We start from the raw sequence: 24,151 nt of genomic DNA on the forward strand, positions 1-24,151 counted from the left end.
GAGTCATGGTGCTTGTATACACAGTGGGGTACAGCACATTTTAAACTTTCAACTTTCTTGGTGCAGATGGGCATGAGTACAGCACAGCATACATCAGCATATCTTGTACACACAGCCACTTATGAGTCTGTACAAAGCAACTTTAATCAGCAGACTACAGCGCAACTTACATTAACATGCAGTTTGCCCCTACACACAGCCACTTTAATATATCAGCATATATCAGCGTGCAGTGTGCCACCTATACACAGTCACTTTATTAGCACAGCCACTTGTAAGTCTGGACACAACCACTTTAATCAGCAGAGTATAGCACAGCATACAGTACATCAGCATGCAGTGTGCCCCCTATAAACAGTCACTTTACTAACACAGCCAGCCAGCCCCTTGTGACTCTGGACACAACAGAACCAGCCAATACAGCAGAGTAAAGTGCAGCATACAGCAGAGTGCCCCATACACAGTCACTTAATAGCACAGCCAGCCACTTGTTGTGAGTCTGGACATAGACGCTGCACAATCAATACAGCAGAGCAGTGTGCAGCATTCAGTAGCATGCAAGTGAAATGGCGCTGAGTCCCGGTTGTTGAGCCTTATATGGAAACCAACTCTCGGCAAGAATTGAAGGTCAGGAGGATGACAATTGGCCTCGAAGTGGGATCCGAGTCAGGCGCATTCGGGTGGGCTCGGATCCCCAGTGCACGGAGCGGTCGGCATTCCACAGAATCCGAAACGCTCATCTCTACTTTTTACATTTATGTTTCTGTATGCTTCTCCCGACTAAATTATTATATTACATAACTGTATGTAAATTGCTAATGTTAATAGATACTACTATTATCTATTTACATAATTATAAAACAGTACTGTGAAAAACTCTTGATTTGCACTTTAATGCAGCTGCTGTCCTGCTGATGCTTCTAATTTCACTGCCCCCCTGTGTACAGTTGAGCCCCTTCAACCACTATTGTCTTGGCTATTAGATCAAAATAGTGAGAGGGGACTATGCAGGTGCAGCTCATATGGAGTTGGAAGGGGATGGTGCTGAAAATGGAGTAATATACTTACATCATATGTCCCATCATATAAGGTGAGATTTGAATCAGAAATGTTCATGTTGACGTTTCCCCTACAAACATATCAATACATATATAGTAAGAATTATGAAAGTTGTAAATATGCATCAAACATAAAAAAAATAAAAAATACATTCTATACTGTATATCTATGTGACATGTATTATGATAAAAGGTCTATTTCCCATGTGAATATGCTACGTGAAATGCACATCACTGACACCAAAGGTGATTACCTGTTTAGTCTAAGTGAGCTGCCTCGACTCAGATCTATTTCCAGATGTACTGTATTGTAAAGACCCCTATACATCATTTTCTGTGTATAATTCCCACTAATATACAAATCCTAAATCAGTGACTATTAAAGGCAATGTCTGTATGTTCTATGGGCCTGATTCAGAGCCAGTCGCTATTTGCGGTCATTCGTTCTGGAAAAAGGGGTGGCTATTAAAATGAACCATTCGCTCATTGCGGTCTGTTCACGCCTCTAAGTCTGAACGAGCGAGCAAAACTTGAGGTTGTAAATTTGAAAAATACGCCCCCTGGCCGCTCGCACCATACATCATGTCCGCTATTTATTAGATTAATCGAGTACATCGAACAGCGTATGAACTGCTCGGTATTCTTGTGGTTGGTTTTTCCTACCACTATATTGCGAGCAGTTCTGACTATAAAACAACCAGGTGACGTGGTCAATGACGCTGCTGTTTTAATTATGCACACCCATAAAATGCCCGTTTTGACCTTTAAGCACGCCTGCGTTCTGATCTCCACTCCCCGTTTTCAAGCACCTTCCCCTGTTACCACCCACATGCGCCTCCTCCTGTCACACAAAATAGCAGGCATTCGCTATTTAGCGAACTAAATATTTTCGGCCGCACTGACTGGTTCGTGCATGCATATTACAATCCATACGCATGCGCAGATGTGCGAACATTGGTCAGAACGAACGAGCGGCCGCTTATGAGCAGCTCTGAATAAGGCCCTATGTGAGGTGGCAGCTTTCACTTTGAATAAAGAGCAGGTGAGTAAATGTCACACCACATATTTATTGCTTAATACATCAGATAGTACATCTGGTAAGTACACTGTAATGATTTTCTTTTCACTTTACATACATTGTATATATAAGCTGGAATTGGTACTCTTTTGAAGAGCAATAAAATTTAAAGATGTAATGCTCTTACTGTAGGATAAAAATAATATGGTAAGTTGAAGTGACACAAAATATAGGATCAAAACTATAAGTACACATGAGAGTGATGTGGTAACACAAGAGATAATTGAAACGTTGTAATAAGACAGAGGAGATTATTAAGATTTAGCAAAATACAGGATAGATAACAGAGAACCAAGCATACATTTAATATATTTTATGTTATAAAACAACATTTAAATGTATCTAGAATTGATTTTACACTAACAAAAATCTAGAGATGTGCCGGTTTTGTTCCCAGAGAACCAACAACAATCGAATTTAGGGGTTCCAAGTCCAAGTTTGGAATCACTTTGGGTTACCAAGTCAAACCAAATCCAAGTTCAGGTCTTCCTGCAGTTCGGAACACTGATTTTAAAACAGAACTAAGGTTTTGGATTGCTGCTAACAGGTCAAAATTACAAAATAGCTGTTTTTTATTTAAAAACAAATAACAGATCCAAAGCCAAAACCAAAACACGAAGATGAATCTGGATCCAAAACCAAAACATTGGGATCGGCGCATATCTCCTTCTGTGGACTATCAGCCCTTTCACCACCTCCCATTCCATTCAACTTCCCATTCATCCAATTCTAAATTCTTACTTTAATCACTGTAAATGTTTTGCTTACTGTGTCCTGCTGGCCTCTATACAGCAAGTTCCTCTATAGAAATGAGTACATGTTGTGTGCTACCAGCCCCCAGTGGACATAAACTTAGACCCCAGCATGATAATGGGAGTCACTTTAATGTCTATCTTTTCTCCAGCCAATAAAAATGTGAGTTCCAGGTTTGTCTCCTTATCTGGCCAATGGCTTCTGTTTTGCTTTAAAATCTTTTTTATTTATAGAACTGAATCTCTATAGAGACATAACATTCAATCATTTTATTCTTAGCCTCAAAACATTTCCCAATTCCTCTGTCCTGGCCCCTTTATATTTTGTCTCCCATTATCTACTAAACAGAGATGTCCTCATACACTATGGCTCAGGTCATGACAAATAACCCCTCTCACTATGCATTGCTACTATACACTGACCACTGGGGCTTGCAGTACTTGTATGTCTGTGTATGATTGGGTCTGAATTTGTGTAAAAAGGGTTCTGATAAAGGCATCCATGGTTGTGACTGCATTACTTCTTGGGTGAGTAACATCGCAGCCTTGCATAGATGGTGCCTGTGAGCAGCTTTTCACTCTGAGATGTGACTAAGATGCAAAATTTAAAAGAAAGTTCCAGTACTTTTTTCATCTTGGATTGTCTCTGTGTCAATGGATGTCTTGTGGCATATGGTGCAATGATGCTAGGTATAAGAGGGCACACCTGTACAACATAAATATTGTTATTATGTTGTGTTTGGTGACTGCAGCATATTTAATGATTTTGGTTATGTAAAACATTTTACATGTATGTTGCTTTTAGCACTGCACAGCAAGATTGCACAGTGGTTAGTAATGTTGCCTCAGTTCTTTCTTTGGTTTGTTTCCAACCAAGGCTCTGTATGTGTGGCATGTTAATGCTTTACTAGTTCTTGCATCTGTTTCCACCAGATACTATGATTTCCTTCCACAAAATTTAAAAACATATTGATAGGTTAAAAGGCTTCTAACAAAATATAGCATAGGGTTCTGTGTGTGTGTTTACACCAATGGGAAAGGGACTGATATGAATGGTTACTTAGAACAACAACAAAACACACCCAAGATGGCAGCCTTACCCTCTACCAATAAATAAAGTGCTTGAATCCTGTTGGACAAAACACTTCTATATAAATAAGGAATTTTTATTATTAATGTGTCAGAAAATTTTTATTTCTGAATACTATTCACTTTAAGAACACTGTTAGTTTCATTATAACACAAATACTCAGTGGTTTATGGATTTGACAGTAGTTTTCTAAAAGTTTCAGAATTGGCAAAGATTTTGCATTATTTGTTTAATAATAAAAAATATGATAAGCTTCTGTAGTTAATGAGAGATTGTGGCAATGATAGGATTTCCCACTATCACAGACATTTTTTAATGGTTTTTGATTAGTTGGTACAGGTGCAATCACAATATCTTCACACATCCAATCACATCACATAGGGTTTTTCTTAGCCCATTTACTGCAAAGCAAGTGGGACCCATTCTTTGTGGTTTTGAAGAACACTTTTATGGCTAGAGAGCTCAATCTCTCCTTTATTAAATGGTTAATTTACAGTATTGGTACTATATAGGTTTCCATTAATGGGGTGCTACATACAATATATTACAACATATTCTATAGAGTATTCAGTTATTGGGTGACACAAAAAGCCTTCGATGGCTAGTAGACCCTAAATGGTTTTTGCATTTTGCATAACTTTTTTCTAAAACCTATAACCAAACAAGATCCCATTTTGGACCATATTCTGTATTATCCGTAAGTTCATGTTATAGTAGGTCACAAACTTCAAACACCATATACCATATAATTCAAGAAACTACTGATACATATATTGCAAATGATTAATATGACCTGCTTGTCATGATTGCCTACTAAAAATATCTGGACAAAGAAACAAGATTTATCCAATAGTGATGCATATGAAAACCTCAAAAACAAATCCAAATTCTAAACTCTAGTTCATATACATTAAATTTAGAAATATACTAGGATAAAAAATAGAATAATAGTAGATTAATAAAAAAGTAGATTTCAGATGTTCAAAAGAGAAATGCAATCAATAGCCCCCCAACTTTATTCATTTTGAATTAATTTTTTTTTTTTAAATCATTAACTGATTCTTAAATTGTAATATTTACTTAATTTTAAAAAACATGTACACATTATCCTCATTATATTAAATACAAGAAATAAAGATTATAATTGTGATGTTCAAGTTAAAAGCAATTGGATAGCCAATGTTTCTCTTTGTCTGCAGTTGAGAAAGTCAGTATAGTTATTAGTAATAGCACCCTAATAATTTTAGAAGATCAAAAGTCAATAATATACACTATGTACTATATATAATATAAAATTTACACAAAAAAATCCATTATATGAACCTACTGAAATGTATAGATGTAGAAAGTGGATATGTTAACACCTATTTTTCTTTAAGATTTGCCCAGTGATCGCAAAACATTCTATTTCACATATTTAAAAAAAAGATTTCATTTACATGATACTTATATTAATATTAGTATAATTTATTTAATAGCACAATACATTAAATTTGAAGTTAAAACTATTGTTTATAGTACTTGTCACCAACTGATAAGCATACTTTGTTGTCCAGTTTGACCCAGTTTTTAAATAATGTAGATGGCTGTCATATAATACAGTAATGTTATACAATTGTACAGAATGAATAATACATACTTAATATTAACTTTTAATATTTTCCAGTGTATTCTTCCTTTATTTATCTCTTGATTGGCAAATGCAACACTTCTGTTCCAATTTGTTTAATTGTTTAAATATAGGTAATTTTGGTTTTAGTAAATGTCAGCTGTTAGAGCCCTGCAGAAAGTGAAGTTAGAAGAAAAACAAATGCAGATAAATGTGTTTAATTACAGTTAGGTAGAGACACTAAGTAATTGCTGGCTCATGCATTTTCATAAATAATAATAATAATAATAATAATAATAATAATAATAATAATAATAATAATAATAATAAATTAAATAACAAGATTGAATCAGATATTACCAGTAATATAAGGATGTTTAAAGCATCTGTTCTCTTAGTAATTCCAGATATATTGTGGCTTTAATGTTCATTATCCTGTTTTATATCAGCATCCTCCTTCTGTATTATTAATGATAATGACTTAGTTACTCACATAGACCAGATAGTGGGAGAGAAATGTTTATATCACACCAGTCTTAGTGTTGTTTGTTTGTATCAAGTAATTAAAAGTGAATAAATTAATAAAATTGGACTATATTGTTCTAATGTCACGAAGAATATTAAAATAAGACACAAAATTGATAGCCAATGTTTTTTTTTTATTTTGTATACCACTAAAATAAGGTAAAAGTGTTGTTCACTCTTACTTGAACAGTAAATTAGAAAACAGGTAAGTCATCTATTTAGCATAAAGTTATATAAAACAGAATTACTTGTAACTGATAAAGATATCTAAAACATTTGAAGTGTTTGTCTTTATTATAATTACAGTATTGTACATGTGAAATTTTGTATTTCATTGTAGAGAGTTCACCAAAAAATGAGCTTCTATGCCAACAGATGATAACTGATGACCGCACAATCAGAATTTCTGCAAAATAAGTCCCTTTGCAGCTGAAAAATTACCATGCCCCCTCTACAAAGTAAGCAATGCCCCTTAGATCTTCCACCTATTTATCTCACTGAAAAATGCTATCTATTTTTGCAATGCCCTCCCCTTAGCTAACAGTGCACAATAATTATCTTCTTCACAAACATGGGCAGGTTTTTCAACAAAACAGTGGTTTGGCATAAATCTGAGTGCACTTGCATACAGTAAATCAAATTGTGCTTTAAGAACATAGGCTGTTTTGTGCTGTAGTTTGACCTTTTTGTGCATCTTAGCGGATATAATTTTGTTCCCGCACTAGTCACTCACTTATCCTGTAATTATCTAAGTGGTGTCATGGGGACATTCACAATTGTATTGTATTGTATTACTTGCTACCTATTTTTCCTCAAACTGATCCTGTTGTCATACAGGAGTTCCACTAATGCCCCTTTATATATTTACTTCACAGAAAGAAAAAGAGAAAAAATAAAGGTTTTCTTCCTTAGTGCACTTATCCCCTAGTTACATACATATATTATCTGTACAATGTATTGATGTGTTAAACTAAAACTTTTAATTGTATTAGCACTTAAAATAAGTTTCCAAATAGCAGCAAAATATTAAAATGATAGTTGTGTATATAGATAGAAATAGTGTTTAAAATCTGCTACTTGGGAGGAGTGCCCTCACGTTACTTATTATTAATATTTCCTATAAGAGATTTATTGATAATCAACTGATTTGTTATGGGGTATGTTACTTATTCTCTTAATCTAGTTGATAAGGGGTTATGTATTACTCCCTAAATAATTATTAAATATCCGTGCTTGATATTTTATTTATTTATTTAATTATGCTCTTTATTTAGGGTATATATTAAGTATCTAAATTGATCACTCATCTCTCTAAAAAAAGCTAAAATATATTTAATTATTAGTGACTTTCAGAAGAGAAGAGGGAAGAAGAAATATATAGGGAAAAAAGGAAAGAGAGAATGGGAAGGAAATCATCAAAAGAAAAACAAAACTTACAAGAGATATAAAATCTGGATCAGATACAAATAAATAATTTAAGTACAAAAATTCTTAATGATATTCACAAGAAGGTACTCTCGAAGGGTTTAACTTTTTTCCCCTCAAAATTTCTGGATAGCTTTATTATTATAAAGGACATATTTGTATGGCAGAAAACGACTTTAAAAAATATTTGTGAAATAAAAAGAGAGAAACAGATCTACTGATTCAAAATGAAAATGTTTTGGAGCAGGAAGCATTAGCAGCCTTAGAAGAACTGGAAAAGGAAACAGAATTTCAAGAATATCACATACAAAAAGAAAAAAATAAACTATAAAATAAATCAACATTCATACCATCAACATCCATCTGTCCACAAGTACAAGTCTATATGGATCTTATGTCCAAAGATTTGGACACATAATGGAATAAGAACAAAAAGAACAGAAAAACACAAAATCTTAAACTAGAAGAATATAAAGTCTTGAAGTAGATTGAAACATGGTAGAACATAGTAATAAAATCCTTGGATAAAGGGGGGCTGAAAGAATAGTATGAAATAAGGTACATCAATTAGATGATAAAACCTGCTACAATCCCTCATTTTCAATCTGACATTAAACTTTCTAATAAGCTCCAATAGAATAATAAAAACACATTGGAAATAAATATTATTACTAAGAAAGAATATGAATTCTTAGATAAAGAGAATCCTAAGGTTGCCACATTATACAGTACATGTTGCCAAAAGAGCACAAACACAAAGACAACCCACCAGGCAGACCTATAGTCTCTGGCATAGGATGCCTGAATGAACAGGCAAGCTAATTTGTTGATCATCATCTTCGTAAATGTCTTAGGGTTGCTGTCATATACTAGAGACACACTGGACATCTTATCAAAACTAAAGAAAATTACTGTGAGTACTGATACATGGCACTGTACCTGTGATATTGAGTCATTATACACTAGTATAATTGAAGCAGTTGAATTCTTCCTGAATATGAAACAAATGAATGATTTTAATACATTTATATTACAGCTACTAAAATTTGTCTTAATGAAAATCTAATTTGTTTTAAACTACAAATTTTATCTCCAAACCCAAGGTATAGCAATGGGGAACATTTGTGCCCCCACCTATGTAAATTTGTACCTCAGGTAGTGGGAGAACGAGATCATTTTCTGTGAGGCCAATGATAATTTTACAAAATACATAAATACATGGCATTGTTATATTGATGATGTATTTATTATATGGGAGAGACCAAAATAACTATTTATTGAATTCTTTGGAATACTGAATAAAAGCAAACTTAATTTAAGACTAACATCAGAGATAAATAATACATGAGTAACCTTCCTGGACCTTCTAAAACCATCTACAAGTGATGGATATATAATGACGGACATGTATAGGAAGAAACCAGCTACAAATAACCTTTTGCACTCAACAAGTGCACACTTTCCCCCAACCCTGAGAGGTGTAGCAAAGGGAGAGATGTTGAGAACAAAGATAAATTGCTCGGAGGAAGCAACATTTGAAGAGAGAGCAACAGAATTAAAAATTAGATTGAAGGCAAGAGGCTATAGTAAAAAAACAATACAAAAGGCATATAAAGCAGCCAGAAAAAGTGATCAGAGGTATCTTTTAAGCCCATGGAAAAGAAATAAAAATAAATAAAACCAAATGATAAAACCAGATATATTACTACCTTCAACTCCCAATGGAAAGAGATAAAGGAAATAATTCAAAAACATCATCATGTATTATCTTTGGACAATTATATTAGGAAATTCATAGGGCCAAGAATTGAATTAAGTTGGAGATTATCCCCCAATATGAAAGATCACCTGGTACAGAGTCATTATAAACAGAGTATCAGCAGGCAGAATAACCTGAGAATGGAAGGATGCTATGCCTGTGGTACATGTAAGGCATGTCAATACATAATTCCAATGAAGACCTTCAAGAATAGATATCAACAAGAAATCAAGATCAATGAATATATTAATTGCAATACAATGGGCATAGTATACTGTCTATCTTGCAGTTGTGGAAAGCTATATGTAGGAATGACAAGCAGAAAGTTTAAGCAAAGGCTGTTAGAACATTTGGGGAACATAAAAAATGCCCATGATGACATTCAAAAATTTTAAACCCTTAACCAGTGTGGCAAGACATTTTCTAAAGGAACATAAGGGATATCCCAGAAATCTGAAAGCCTTTGAAATGGAAAAGATCCATTTAGGAATAAGAGGTGGGGATTTAACCAGAGAATAATGGAAAATAGAAACCAGAAAGATCTTTCAGATGAACAGTATAACTCCTCCTGGCTTTAATTAAAATAACGATTATACTATATTCTTCTAAAGAAAGTGCAATAATCTATTTGAGACATACATGTTAGAGTTAGAGATCAAACATGGTTAGCCCAATAATGATGAATATACTAAACAACTACGGATCATTAATAATCATGAGTATAAAAACATGAATACATCATGAGTACAAATAATGAAAGGAACAAAATTGCTTAATCTATAACTAATGAAACAACACCTAATTATTAAATAACAAATTCATCAACAAAGTAACAAATAATAACACATTCAGGATCATCTAATAAACAAATAACATACTTATAATCACCTACAAACACAACACTTTATCATTTGTCACTATCACTATTTTTGAAACTTTACACTAAAAAATTAAGCCACTTAACACAAAGGTAAAATGGGTAAGAGTGAATAGCAAATATAAGATTGATAATTACCAAATTGAATCTATATAGAGGGATTATTCAATGAATATATGCTATACATTTTAAATAGGGACAAATATTATACCTAAATAATAAGGTCACATACAGTATCACTAACATCAATATTACCCCACACATAAAGGAATTATTCACAATATATATGATATACACTTTAAATGGGCACATTATATAAAAATAGCAAGGTCACATATCACTAATAATAATATCATCTCACCATAAATAAGGATTGTTTCACTAACCAATAATATCTCCTCACAAATAATAAATAAAGAATTACTTAGAACATTATATGTATATATATATATATATATATATATATATATAACAAAGAGGTCAAACACATAAATTCATAGATTTGCTAACAATATAACAATGAAATGATTCACAAGGTACTAAGATGGAGATGGATATAATAAATCACTAAGTGCAATATATTAGAGGCAAATAGTAACAAATAAAAAATAATAACCCTTAAACAAAAAAAGATATGAAGATCATATATAACGAGGTACAGAGGATCCAAATTTAAAATTCTTATTGGTAATGACTAAAGAGATAATTTCACAAGGTCAGCTAACAATTAAAAAGAAGGAATATAAGGCTGATTACTCAATCAAATAGAACATCAATTAAATTCTATTTATGATGTATATTCATTATAAATATCCATAATTTTAAATCCCCATAGAAATTAAAACATTAATCATTACTAGCAAGAGATTTGCATATAATCAATATACAGCAAATTGGGAACATTTAATGTTGACTATAATGACATTTAAAGGGTATACTGAGTGGATGTTGCAAATATAGGAAATATGTATATTCAGATCTATAATCATTTTCTGCTATATAAATGATATAAGAACTTTCTTACAGACAGCTGGTAAAACTATTTAAATCGCACTACAATATGACCTTATTTTAATAGGGATAATATTTTGTCTTTATTTACAAATAATTATCATCAAAATATCATGAAATAGATTTCAACAATATGGTTAATACAATAATAGTGTTGCACTGACAATCATGATGGTTGAAATATGTATAACAAATTGTCTGTTTTTATAAATAAATAGTCCTTTGAGGATAAGAGGAAGAAATTTGACCACATCACAATTATTGATTTACAATAAATAAATACATTATCTATAAATCTCAAACTACAATAATGGAATGAATTAATATTAATATATTCACATATTATACCCACAATATTCATTCACTAAATGGGTTAAGTAAAAAGAGTAGGAAGTGTGATACTGCACCCACACTTACCTGACTGGATGAAGGAGGTTTAAAAAGTCCCAGTTTTCTTGCCAATCTGTTTGCCTTGAAAAAGGACAAATCGAAACATATGTCGACAAGAGAGTCCTCTGTACCTATTATGATTCCTAACTAACAAAGGGAGAGAAATGTGACAAGTGTATATCCATGTAATAGTGGCACTAGGCTAACAGACCTATTGTGATAATCAGTACAAACGCCGATCAAAATCTTACAATGTGCTATACACTGATGGAAATGAGTGACTTTATTCACTGTGATAATCAATGTACATACTGATAGTAACTGGCAACAAGCCGTTATATCTAATCAGCAGGCAAACCACAGTAATGTAAATACTATACAAGGTTACAGTGTAATTTATGTAAGATACATCAAAAGTCATTTTCTGCAGAGACTATCAGTATAAATAACGAGCTAGCAAGATAAACTGCTGTCACTTGTCAAATAGTGGTACAGGTTGAGTCTCCCATATCCAAATATTCCGAAATACGGAATATTCCGAAATACGGAATATTTTTGGCATGTCTCAGATTATGAAACCTTTGATTTTTGATGGTTCAATGTACACAAACTTTGTCTAAAGCACAAATTATTAAAAAATATTGTATAAAATTACCTTCAGGCTGTGTGTGTAAGGTGTATATGATACATAAATGAATTTCATGTATGTACACAAACTTTGTTTGAGCCACAAAATTATTGAAAATATTGTATAAAATTTCCTGCAGGCTATGTGTATAAGGTGTATATAACACATAAATGCATTCTGTGTGTATATTTGGGTCCTATTCCCAAGATATTTCATATGATATGCAATTATTACAAAATACGGAATATTCCGTTATCCAAAATACCCCTAGTCCCAAGCATTTTGGATATGGGAGACTCAACCTGTAGTAGTAAACTGCAGTCTGCATGTGACATAAAAAAACATATTACTTGCAAAGACCAGCTGTATTAAAATAACGAGCAATAAGATAAACTGATGTTACTCGCTAAACAATGGTTGTGGCACTTAATGTAATTCCACAAATACTGACTGAGTGGAGAGATGTAATTTGCAGCAACTATATACACATGGGAAATATAACAACACATAAGATGTTTGACAAAATGCATCACGTATAAATGAGATGCAATCTCACTGAGGGAAGTGTGGAATTTCAGTAGCAGCTCAGAGAGAAGCGATTCTCTACCGTGTCAGGGAGAAACTAGATACATTGGGCATATTCAAGTAGTTGCGAAAAGGCCATTTTTGTGGAAAAGTTTCACCGATGACGTCATTTAGACCGGCAAAAACTTATCCCTGTATTCAATTCCAAAGGCTTTTCGCTGGTGCGGAAAGTCAATGCATTGACGAAAACTATTTGCCTCTGAATGGAGATGAAAAAGAGTGCAGAATTGGGGTTTTGGGGTGCAAAGTTGCCAGAACCCCCTTGCAGCCTTAGGACAGTCCGACAAAGGTAAACTGTCAAAATATTTTTTTAAAAAAACTTAAGAACACCCCATAAATCGACTGAAAAAGGGGCATAAAAAAGTCCAAAGTTGGGGGACAAACTTAAAAACTAGTGAAATAGATTCCGAAGTGGTCCCCAAGTATGCCCTGGGTGTTTTTAAGTTTACAGATGCTTGCGGCAGGTGGATTTTTTACTTATTTAAAAACTTCACTTTAGCAACTTTAAAATATGCTAGCACCCATTTTCTTGACCCCACATTTTCTGGGACTAGTTATTTTCTCCAAAAAACTTTCTAAATGCTATTCTTCACCACTTATGCAAAGATGCTAAATAGCACCTATTGAGACAATTTAAGGACCCCAAATACCTTCAGCAGGGTTATTTGGGGGTATCAATATTGATCCCCCATGTCAGTGCATCTTTTGGTGGGTGTCATGCTGATTTCCCCATTTTTGTCAGTACTTTCGCCAGCTTGAGTTTCGCCGGGTCCTGTTTTCGTCGATTTCGAATTGAATACAGTGATAAGGAGGGATGAGCGCGATACTTTTTTGGAGGTAAAACCAGCGATGACAGCGGAAACCTTGGCATGCGAAAAGTACGGGTCTTTTGGATCCAAATTGAATATGCTCCATTGTATCAAAATATGCTCCATTGTATCAAAACAAATAGACACAGTGTGATGAGCAAATAAAAGAGTGGGCAGATATAGACTCCATGCAAATGAATAACACGAAAGTCACTAAAAATGTAAAATATTATTTTAGCTCTTTTTAGAGGGTAGAATGATCAATTTAGGTACTTATTATATACCCTAAATAAAGAGCATAATTGAATAAAATATCAAGCACGGATATGGAATAATTATATAGGGAGTAATCAATTTTTTCCTTATCAACTAGATTAAGAGAATAAATAACATACCCCATAAGAAATCAGTTGATTATGAATAAATCTCTTATAGGAACTATTAATAATAAGGAACGTGAGAGCACTCCTCCCAAGTGCAAGATTTTAAACACTATTTCTACAGTATCTATATACACAACTATCATTTTAATATTTTGCTGCTATTTGGAAACTTATTTTAAGTGGTAATACAAATAAAAGTTATGTTTTAGTTTAAAACAATACATTGTACAGATAATATATGTATGTAACTAAGGGATAAGTGCACTAAGGAAGAAAACCCATTTCTTTTTTCTCTTTCTTCCTTTTTGTGCAATGTAAATCACTTCCAGAGCTTCGGACAGCTTAGCAGAAATAAAACATACATAGTAATAGGATCAGTGATGTCACAGTAGATTGCAATAAATGACTCTAGTAACAGCTATTTGACCTGTATTAGAGCAAGTTAGGACACTCTATTAAGAATATGTGGGGGTTTCCCAAGGTCTGTATTGAAGTATGGATCGTTAACAATGAATAATGGGACTAATTTTGAGATGTGAGCTAACCCGATGGTTAGTGCACATCTCCAATTGTGCCTCCTCTGCACAGGCACATGACCTGTACTGCACATATGCAATCCAACATGCAGAGCAGCAGCAGACTGTCAATCATTGACAGTCTGTTGTTGTTTATGGGCAGGGAGGGGGCAGCAACAGCCTCTGTATCACCAAATGGAGGTCTGTCACCACCAGTGTAGAAGAAGGGAAGAGTCCAGGATTACCTGGCCTCTTTTGTGCAACTGCATTGGTTGGCTAGAGTGACCCCATTGTCACTAAGCTGGTCGATAATCTCGCATGGAAGCAGTTTGGATCATTAGTGCATGCCTCCTGATGCATTAACATCAAGCTTGGACTGGGACACCGGGGGTCTGGTTAATTCTCCAGTGGGCCCCACTAATTTCAGGCCATGACACTTTCTAAGAGGGGGAGGGCCGGGATCATGTTGAGGCTTCAAGGACCATGATCGGGGGAGCCTGGGTAATTATGTGTACCATGTATGTCTGCCCTCCTGGCCACTTCCCCCCCTCCAAGCCAGTCTGTCATCAAAGAAATACAAAATATCAGGTGCTGAACCTAATATAGGCAGATGGTGCCTAATTAAGTAATAAGCCAACACGGAGCTTTAATGTGAACTAGCTCCGACTGCGGGTGATTGATATCTATTCAATAGGCATTGAGAAGGAGGCTTGAACAGCCTAATGAAATGATGGTCATAGACCACGGAGATCTAAACACCAGCTGCAAACTAATAACAAGCCAGTCTTTATAATAGCCACCGTAACTAATACTTTCACTATCTGAAGAAGCCGCCAACGGGTCTGCGAGGCGGAGAAACGTGTTATACTATCGCCCATCTGTGGATAATTGGAATACCTACACGGGTTGCTGCTGGGAGATAATCACTGAGCCTTCTTTCACGGCTCTATGAGGTACACGATGATCGACTAGATGCCATTGTGGGACTGCATATGTAATTTACTCCATAATCAAAAATCCACAATTTGAATCAATAGCAGGAAATTATTTTAAAGGAATTGCTATTGGAACAATTTATTTGTCCTTACTGGAAATTGTTTAAACATTATTTTACTGCTGTATAGCGGACAGCGATAATGCAACAAGCACCTGCATAAAAAAGGATACAAATTACAATATTCTCAAATCCACAGCAAGAAAAAACTCTTTTAAAGTAATTGTTGTTGGAACAACTGATTTATCCTTGCTGGAAATCTTACTGCTATAAGCGGACAGTGATAGTGCAGTAAGCACTTGCACATTAAAAAGGATACAATTTACAACATAACTATTTTAGATATATATTTTTTGTGGCCACACTGTTGTTTTACAAATAATTTTTATTTGTATTTACATTATTTTTTTGGTCATATATTGACTTTTCTGTGTACACTATATCCATGTTTTCAGGTCACTGATGTGACACTACCAGTGCATGTATTACTTTCTCGGATATAATTTGATATTCTTCGTTATTAATTTTAATACTGTTTAATTATGCTATTATTGATTGTGTGAACATGTTTATTGTATATATGTATTAAATTAGTCAATATCTTATATCTAGCGCCATACACACAGTTTTTTGTTGAGTCTTCTTGTTTTTTGGGGGTCTCCAGTATTCCCCTATATGTAGTAGGCAAGCTGTGAATAGGATATTGGCAACACGATTGAGTCCATCTGTTTATATTAGGTTCAGCGCCTGATATTTTGTGTTTCTTTGTTATATATTTTGCTGGTCTCAGGCAGCTTTACCAATGAATCATGTCTTCTTTAAAATGTATTTCAGAAAGAATGGAAAGAAGAAATGCTTGCATGAAAGGGACAGATCCTATCAAAATGATTGAAAGAGATAGTGAGAATATAGATATGCAGGGACTGTTTAATAAACTGGAGAATTTGTGTATAATGGAAACAAGGCACTGGTGGGATCAGATCACCCTGCAGAAATAGCTGGATGCTGATCTGATTCCAAGGGGTTTAAGAATACTTAAAACATCTACCTTTAAAGATGATTAAATGTTTATGTAGGATTGGAACCAAGTTTTGGATAATTGCTCTAAGAATCTAATGAGACTTTTGATAAGACATTGAGAGAGAAAAGTTAATGACACTCAGAAGGAAATAGAAAAAAACACTGAGCTCTTAAAACAATTTTCTGAGGACCAAGGTTTCTCTGAGTGTGATTTTAAAGTAAATAAAAATACAGAGTTGTTTGAACAAACTCTAATACAACATAAGGAAAATTAACTTTATCGTGACAAAATAGACTATGAACATGGGCAGATTAGGAACTTTAATAGAACAAGGCAGGAAAACTTTGGTCCCCCCTTTAGAAATAGTCCCCATGAAATATCAAGGGAATCAAGAGGTAGGCAGAGAGAAAATAAAGACTACAGATCTAGATTTGGCAGTTATAAGAGGGATCACTCCAGGCAAAATGCAGCTGAGGTTTTTCAAAAAAGGAAAATTAGCTGGAGAGAACAAGATAATCCCTAGAAAGATAGACTCATAAAAATAGATTTGAACCTTTAAACTTTCATGATCGACAACAGGTAACATCTAACTGGAAAGCTAACCAAAGATCCCAATCTCAACAAGAGATGCCTAGCCCATTTGAAAGAAGGAATTTTTGGGGGGATGGCCACAGATTTTAGGAGCAACCAAGGGGTTACTCAACACAAAACTGGCCCTCAAAAAGAGGAAGAGAAAGTGAAGGAGAGGGAATAGAGGAGGGAGAACAAAATTCAAACAAAAAAAACATACATACGGATTAGGGGAAAAGGGGATTTATAGCCTGTCATCTAAAACCCTTAGTAATGTGGATTATAAACTTTTAAGTAAAGGGATGAAGTTTGCCCCTGCATCTAAACCTAATCTTTTCAAGTTAATTGTGGACCTGGATCGCTATGTCCGTACCCTGAGTAGACAAAGATACTTTGCCATTAAAGGTAAGAACAAACATCATATAATAGGCTCCCCTATCATATTAGATAGGGGTGATGATGAAGCATTAGCTATTTTGGAGTCTTTGGGCTCTGAATCCAGTTCCCTGGGTGAGAATACGGACCAAATACAAATGTATGATCTAAATGGCAAAAAAGATATAAGGAAATTTAAACAAAAATCAGATTTTTATCCTCTACAATTCAGAGGTCCATATATTGAAAGTTTCTATAAATCTACATTAGAGGAATTTAGAATCCTTTGTGAGAAGGCAAATGGTGAACATCTGAGAGATAATTTGTCCAGGGACGAAAGACAGGCGATGAAAGTCCTTAAGGCGGATTCCAGTATTACCATCAAGCTGGCCGATAAGGGCGGTGGGATCGTTATACTGAACACAGATGACTACATTTTGGAGGCACAAAGACAATTGTCTAATACATCACAATAAACTGTTTTGTGTGGCAATCCCACCGCACTGTTTAAGAGCAAGATGAAGTATCTGTTAGACAGTGCATTGTCTAATGGAGTAATAGACAAAGACACCTTTAAATTTTTGTTCACTGTGCACCTTTTAATTCCCACATTTTAAGTCCTCCCAAAAATTCACAAGACACTACACTCCCCTCCTGGTAGACCTATTATTTCTGGGGTTGGATCACTAACTAATAATTTATCGTATTTTGTTGACACTTTTTTACAGGTTCATGTTCAAACACTTTGGTCACATATTAAAGACACATCACATTTTTTGAATCTTATTAAAGGTATCAAATGGAAAAATAGTTATCTGTTCGCTACTTGCGATGTAGAATCTCTTTATTCTAATATTCCACATGAAGAAGGACTAAAACCAGTTGACTACTATCTAAGGAATTATCAAAATATCACAGAAGCATTAAGCAATTTTGTTTTATCATCTATTCACTGTATTTTGAAACACAATTATTTCACGTTTGATTCACGGTTTTATTTACAATGTCTGTGGACTGCTATGGGAACCAGGTTCACCCTCAGTTCGCCAACCTCTACATGGGTAGGTTTGAGGAACAACATGTGTGGGTCGGGAAGTTAGGGTGCACCTGGTTCTCTATGGCAGATTTATAGATTAATTATTTTTTATTTGGGATGGAGATATTTATTCACTTCAATTATTTTTGGATGGGTTTAATCACAATTCTTTTGGTTTCAGGTTCACGAGCACTATTAGTTCCAATCAAAACAATTTTTTGGACAATGCACTGTCTATAGGGGAAGATGGTGATGTGGTAACTAATACCTACATCAAAGAGGTAGATCAAAGTAGATACCTAAACTATAAGAGTAACCATCTAAAAGTTTGGAAGGATAATATTCCCAAAGGACAGTTCCTTCGGATTAAAAGGAACTGTTCCAAACCTGAGGATTTTGAGAAACAGGCTATGGCCCTATGCAGTTCTTTTTCTGAACAAGGTTATCCAAAAGAACTACTTGACAAAGCATATAGAGAGGTAAATGGGCTGGATAAGACTAAAAGGGTTTTGGGAAAAGCAGAAATATCTGAAAAAAGGAAAAAAAATGAAAAATTTGATAAAACTGGAAAAACTTTAAATAATGATATGCATATGCAGTTTATTATCACTTGTAACTCATATGCAAAAGATATAAAAAGAATAATTAATAAAAAGCTTTCCCTATTGAAACTAGATGCTCATATTGGTCCCTCAATTGATTCTGGGAAAACAGTTATCTTTAGAAAATCTGATAACTTAAGAAATAAATTAGCCCCTAGTTATTTTAAAAGAACTGATGCAAAACAGAAAATAACTTTGGACTGGCTACCTCCAAAACTACTAGGTTTTCATAGATGTGGTATGAATAACTGTACCACATGCAAACACACCGAAAAGAAGAGTATTGATTTTAGGTCTCTGTCTCCAAAGAAACTGTTCAGATGACAGATTTTATGAACTGTAGGTCTTCCTACGTTATTTATGTTATAGAATGCGGTTGCAGTCTACAGTATGTCGGCCGAACGACGAGACCCCTGCATACAAGATTCATGTAACATAGGAGGAACTTTATCAATAAAATAACAATGCATTTACTTTCCAAACATGTAGTCATCTGCCAGGTAGAAATATTAACAAACATTACAATAAAAGCCATTGATCTTGTTATATCCACCAAAAGAGGAGGTGATAGGTTTAATGTTCTAGCCAAATGTGAGGCCTATTGGATTTTTTGACTTAAAACCTTGACTCCACAAGGGTTAAATTACACAATAGAATTGAACAATATAGTATAATTTTTCTGCCCAGGTTCTTTCTGTTTCTTCTGGTATGTCTATTAATAATCTTATCTGTATCTTACAATTGACTTTGTTTTTAGTCATGTTGTGCACATTAACTGATATATGCTTCTGGATATAAAACCTGTACAACTGTTTTATGTTTTTTTCACAAATGTATCTGTATCTGGTGAGCCTTTTGATAGTATTATCAGATATTAGTTGGGGTTGCCGATAGCATCACTATAAATAATTTAATTTTATCTCTGTTGTTTCCATCACCGTAATATTTCAACATATTTTGGCTTTTAATTCCTCTTTACAATCGGATCTATTTGATGTTTTACGTATTGTCTCTGTCCTTATACATATATATATATACACTATAGCATTCGCTATAGTGTTGTTTTGTGAGGTTTCTTCTTAGGGTTTGGTATTTGTCTATATATGGATATTTGTATACACATAATTTTACTTTATTTTATTTTATTTAACTCAGGGAATATATATATATATATATATATATATATATATATTAAACACTGAGTTATTGGATTATTAGACTAAACACCACAAAAGATCAGAAATAGATAATGTTCTGTTGTGCTCTAGACTGGTAACATTCTAAACCAGCATTATTTGGATCTATGCAATTTATAGCTTTTAATGGTACTCATTATAACTTATATATATGGGAGGTTTTAGTCATAGATTTAGGTGTACCAATTGCCACGTCTCTATATATATGGAAAATAATTCATGTCTATAAAATACACATTTTTATTTATCATTATTATTATTATCATCATTAATATTCTTATATTTTTTAATTACTTCTAATTATATTTACAATATATTTATTTTTATTTTTATCTCTACATATGTACATATGAAGTTCATATTGGCTTTAAATAATAAGACATTTATCTCCTGGGGAGATATATGTTGGAGTTATATATTTGAGCCATACAATTGTATTAATGCATATGTGCTAATCCCGCAGCCCAAAATTGAGTTGTACCCAACAGGTGCCTAATTAAGTAATAAGCCAACACAGAGCTTTAATATGAACTAGCTCCGACTGCAGGGTGATTGATATCTATTCAATAGGCATTGAGAAGGAGGCTTGAACAGCCTAATGAAATGATGTTCATAGACCACGGAGATGTAAATACATGCTGCAAACTAATGACAGGCCAGTCTTTATAATAGCCACCATAACTAATACTTTCACTATCTGAAGAAGCCGCCAACGGGCCTGCAAGGCAGAGAAACGCGTTATACTATTGCCCATCTGTGGATAATTGGAATACCTACACGGGTTGCTGCTGGAAGATAATTACTGAGCCTTCTTTCACGGCTTTATGAGGTACACGATGATCGACTAGATGCCATTGCGGGACTGCATATATTATAACTGGCTAAGTAACAGGTGCCTTCTTGTTAAATAAGTTTTATACATGTATACATGTATAACGGGGATTGAGTCCTGAGATCTAAAATGGTATGCATGCATGCTACGTATACTCTCCCAGCAACCCATATGTAATTTAATCCAGAATCAAAAATCCACAATTTGAATCAACAGCAGGAAATTCTTTTAAAGGAATTGCTATTGGAACAATTTATTTATCCTTGCTGGAAATTGTTTAAACATTATTTTGCTGCTATATAGCGGACAGCTATAATGCAACAAGCACCTGCATAAAAAAGGATACAAATTGCAATATTCTCAAATCCACAGCAGGAAAAAAACTCTTTTAAAGTAATTGTTGTTGGAACAACTGATTTATCCTTGCTGGAAATCTTACTGCTGTAAGCGGACAGTGATAGTGCAGTAAAGAACTTACACATAAAAAAGGATACAATTTACAACATTCTCCATAAAAAAGACACAGTTGGATAACTATTTTAGATATATAATTTTTGTGGCCACACTGTTTTTTTACAAATAATTTTTATTTTTATTTTATTTTTATTTACATTTATTTTTTGGTCATATATTTACTTTTCTGTGTACACTATATCCATGTTTTCAGGTCACTGATGTTGCACTGCCAGTGCATGTATTACTTTCTCTGATGTAATTTGATATTCTTCATTATTCATTTTAATACTGTTTATTTATGCTATTATTGATTGTGTGAACATGTTTATTTTATATATGTATTAAATTACTCAATATCTTATATCTAGCGCCATACACATAGTTTTTTGTTGAGTCTTCTTGTTTTTTGGGGGTATCCAGTATTCCCCTATTTATAGTAGGCAAGCTGTGAATAGGATATTGGCAACACGATTGAGTCCATCTGTTTATATTAGGTTCAGCGCCTGATATTTTGTGTTTCTTTGTTATATATTTTGCTGGTCTCAGGCAGCTTTACCAATGAATCATGTCTTCTTTAAAATGTATTTCAGAAAGAATGGAAAGAAGAAATGCTTACATGAAAGGGACAGATCCTATCAAAATGATTGAAAGAGATAGTGAGAATATAGATATGCAGGGACTGTTTAATAAACTGGAGAATTTGTGTATAATGGAAACAAGGCACTGGAGGGATCAGATTACCCTGCAGAAATAGCTGGATGCTGATCTGATTCCAAGGGGTTTAAGAATACTTAAAACATCTACCTTTAAAGATGATTAAATGTTTATGTAGGATTGGAACCAAGTTTTGGATAATTGCTCTAAGAATCTAATCAGACTTTTGATAAGACATTGAGAGAGAAAAGTTAATGACACTCAGAAGGAAATAGAAAAAAACACTGAGCTCTTAAAACAATTTTCTGAGGACCAAGGTTTCTCTGAGCGAGATTTTAAAGTAAATAAAAATACAGAGTTGTTTGAACAAACTCTAATACAACATAAGGAAAATTAACTTAATCATGACAAAATAGACTATAAACATGGGCAGATTAGGAACTTTAATAGAACAAAGTAGGAAAACTTTGGTCCCCCCTTTAGAAATAGTCCCCATGAAATATCAAGGGTAACAAGAGGTAGGCAGAGAGAAAATAAAGACTACAGATCTAGATTTGGCAGTTATAAGAGGGATCACTCCAGGCAAAATGCAGCTGAGGTTTTTCCCAAAAGGAAAATTAGCTGGAGGGAACAAGATAATCCCTAGAAAGATAGACTCATAAAAATAGATTTGAACCTTTAAACTTTCATGATCGACAACAGGTAACATCTAACTGGAAAGCTAACCAAAGATCCCAATCTCAACAAGAGATGCCTAGCCCATTTGAAAGAAGGAATTTTTGGGGGGATGGCCACAGATTTTAGGAGCAACCAAGGGGTTACTCAACACAAAACTGGCCCTCAAAAAGAGGAAGAGAAAGTGAAGGAGAGGGAATAGAGGAGGGAGAACAAAGTTCAAACAAAAAAAACTTACATACGGATTAGGGGAAAAGGGGATTTATAGCCTGTCATCTAAAACCCTTAGTAATGTGGATTATAAACTTTTAAGTAAAGGGATGAAGTTTGCCCCTGCATCTAAACCTAATATTTTCAAGTTAATTGTGGACCTTGATTGCTATGTCCATACCCTGAGTAGACAAAGATACTTTGCCATTAAAGGTATGAACAAACATCATATAATAGGCTCCCCTATCATATTAGATAGGGGTGATGATGAAGCATTAGCTATTTTGGAGTGTTTGGGCTCTGAATCCAGTTCCCTGGGTGAGAATATGGACCAAATACAAATGTATGATCTAAATGTCAAAAAAGATATAAGGAAATTTAAACAAAAATCTGATTTTTATCCTCTACAATTCAGAGGTCCATATATCGAAAGTTTCTATAAAGCTACATTAGAGGAATTTAGAATCCTTTGTGAGAAGGCAAATGGTGAACATCTGAGAGATAATTTGTCCAGGGACGAAAGACAGGCGATGAAAGTCCTTAAGGCGGATTCCAGTATTACCATCAAGCTGGCCGATAAGGGCGGTTCGATCGTTATACTTAACACAGATGACTACATTTTGGAGGCACAAAGACAATTGTCTAATACATCACAATGTACTGTTTTGTGTGGCAATCCCACCGCACTGTTTAAGAGCAAGATGAAGTATCTGTTAGACAGTGCATTGTCTAATGGAGTAATAGACAAAGACACCTTTAAATTTTTGTTCACTGTGCACCTTTTAATTCCCACATTTTATGTCCTCCCAAAAATTCACAAGACACTACACTCCCCTCCTGGTAGACCTATTATTTCTGGGGTTGGATCACTAAATAATAATTTATTGTATTTTGTTGACACTTTTTTACAGGTTCATGTTCAAACACTTTGGTCACATATTAAAGACACGTCACATTTTTTAAATCTTATTAAAGGTGTCAAATGGAAAATAGTTATTTGTTCGCTACTTGCGATGTAGAATCTCTTTATTCTAAT

This window comes from Taudactylus pleione, unplaced genomic scaffold (genome assembly GCF_031769625.1).
Source record: "Taudactylus pleione unplaced genomic scaffold, aTauple2 ptg000108l, whole genome shotgun sequence".
In the NCBI taxonomy this organism is placed as follows: Eukaryota; Metazoa; Chordata; class Amphibia; order Anura; family Myobatrachidae; genus Taudactylus; species Taudactylus pleione.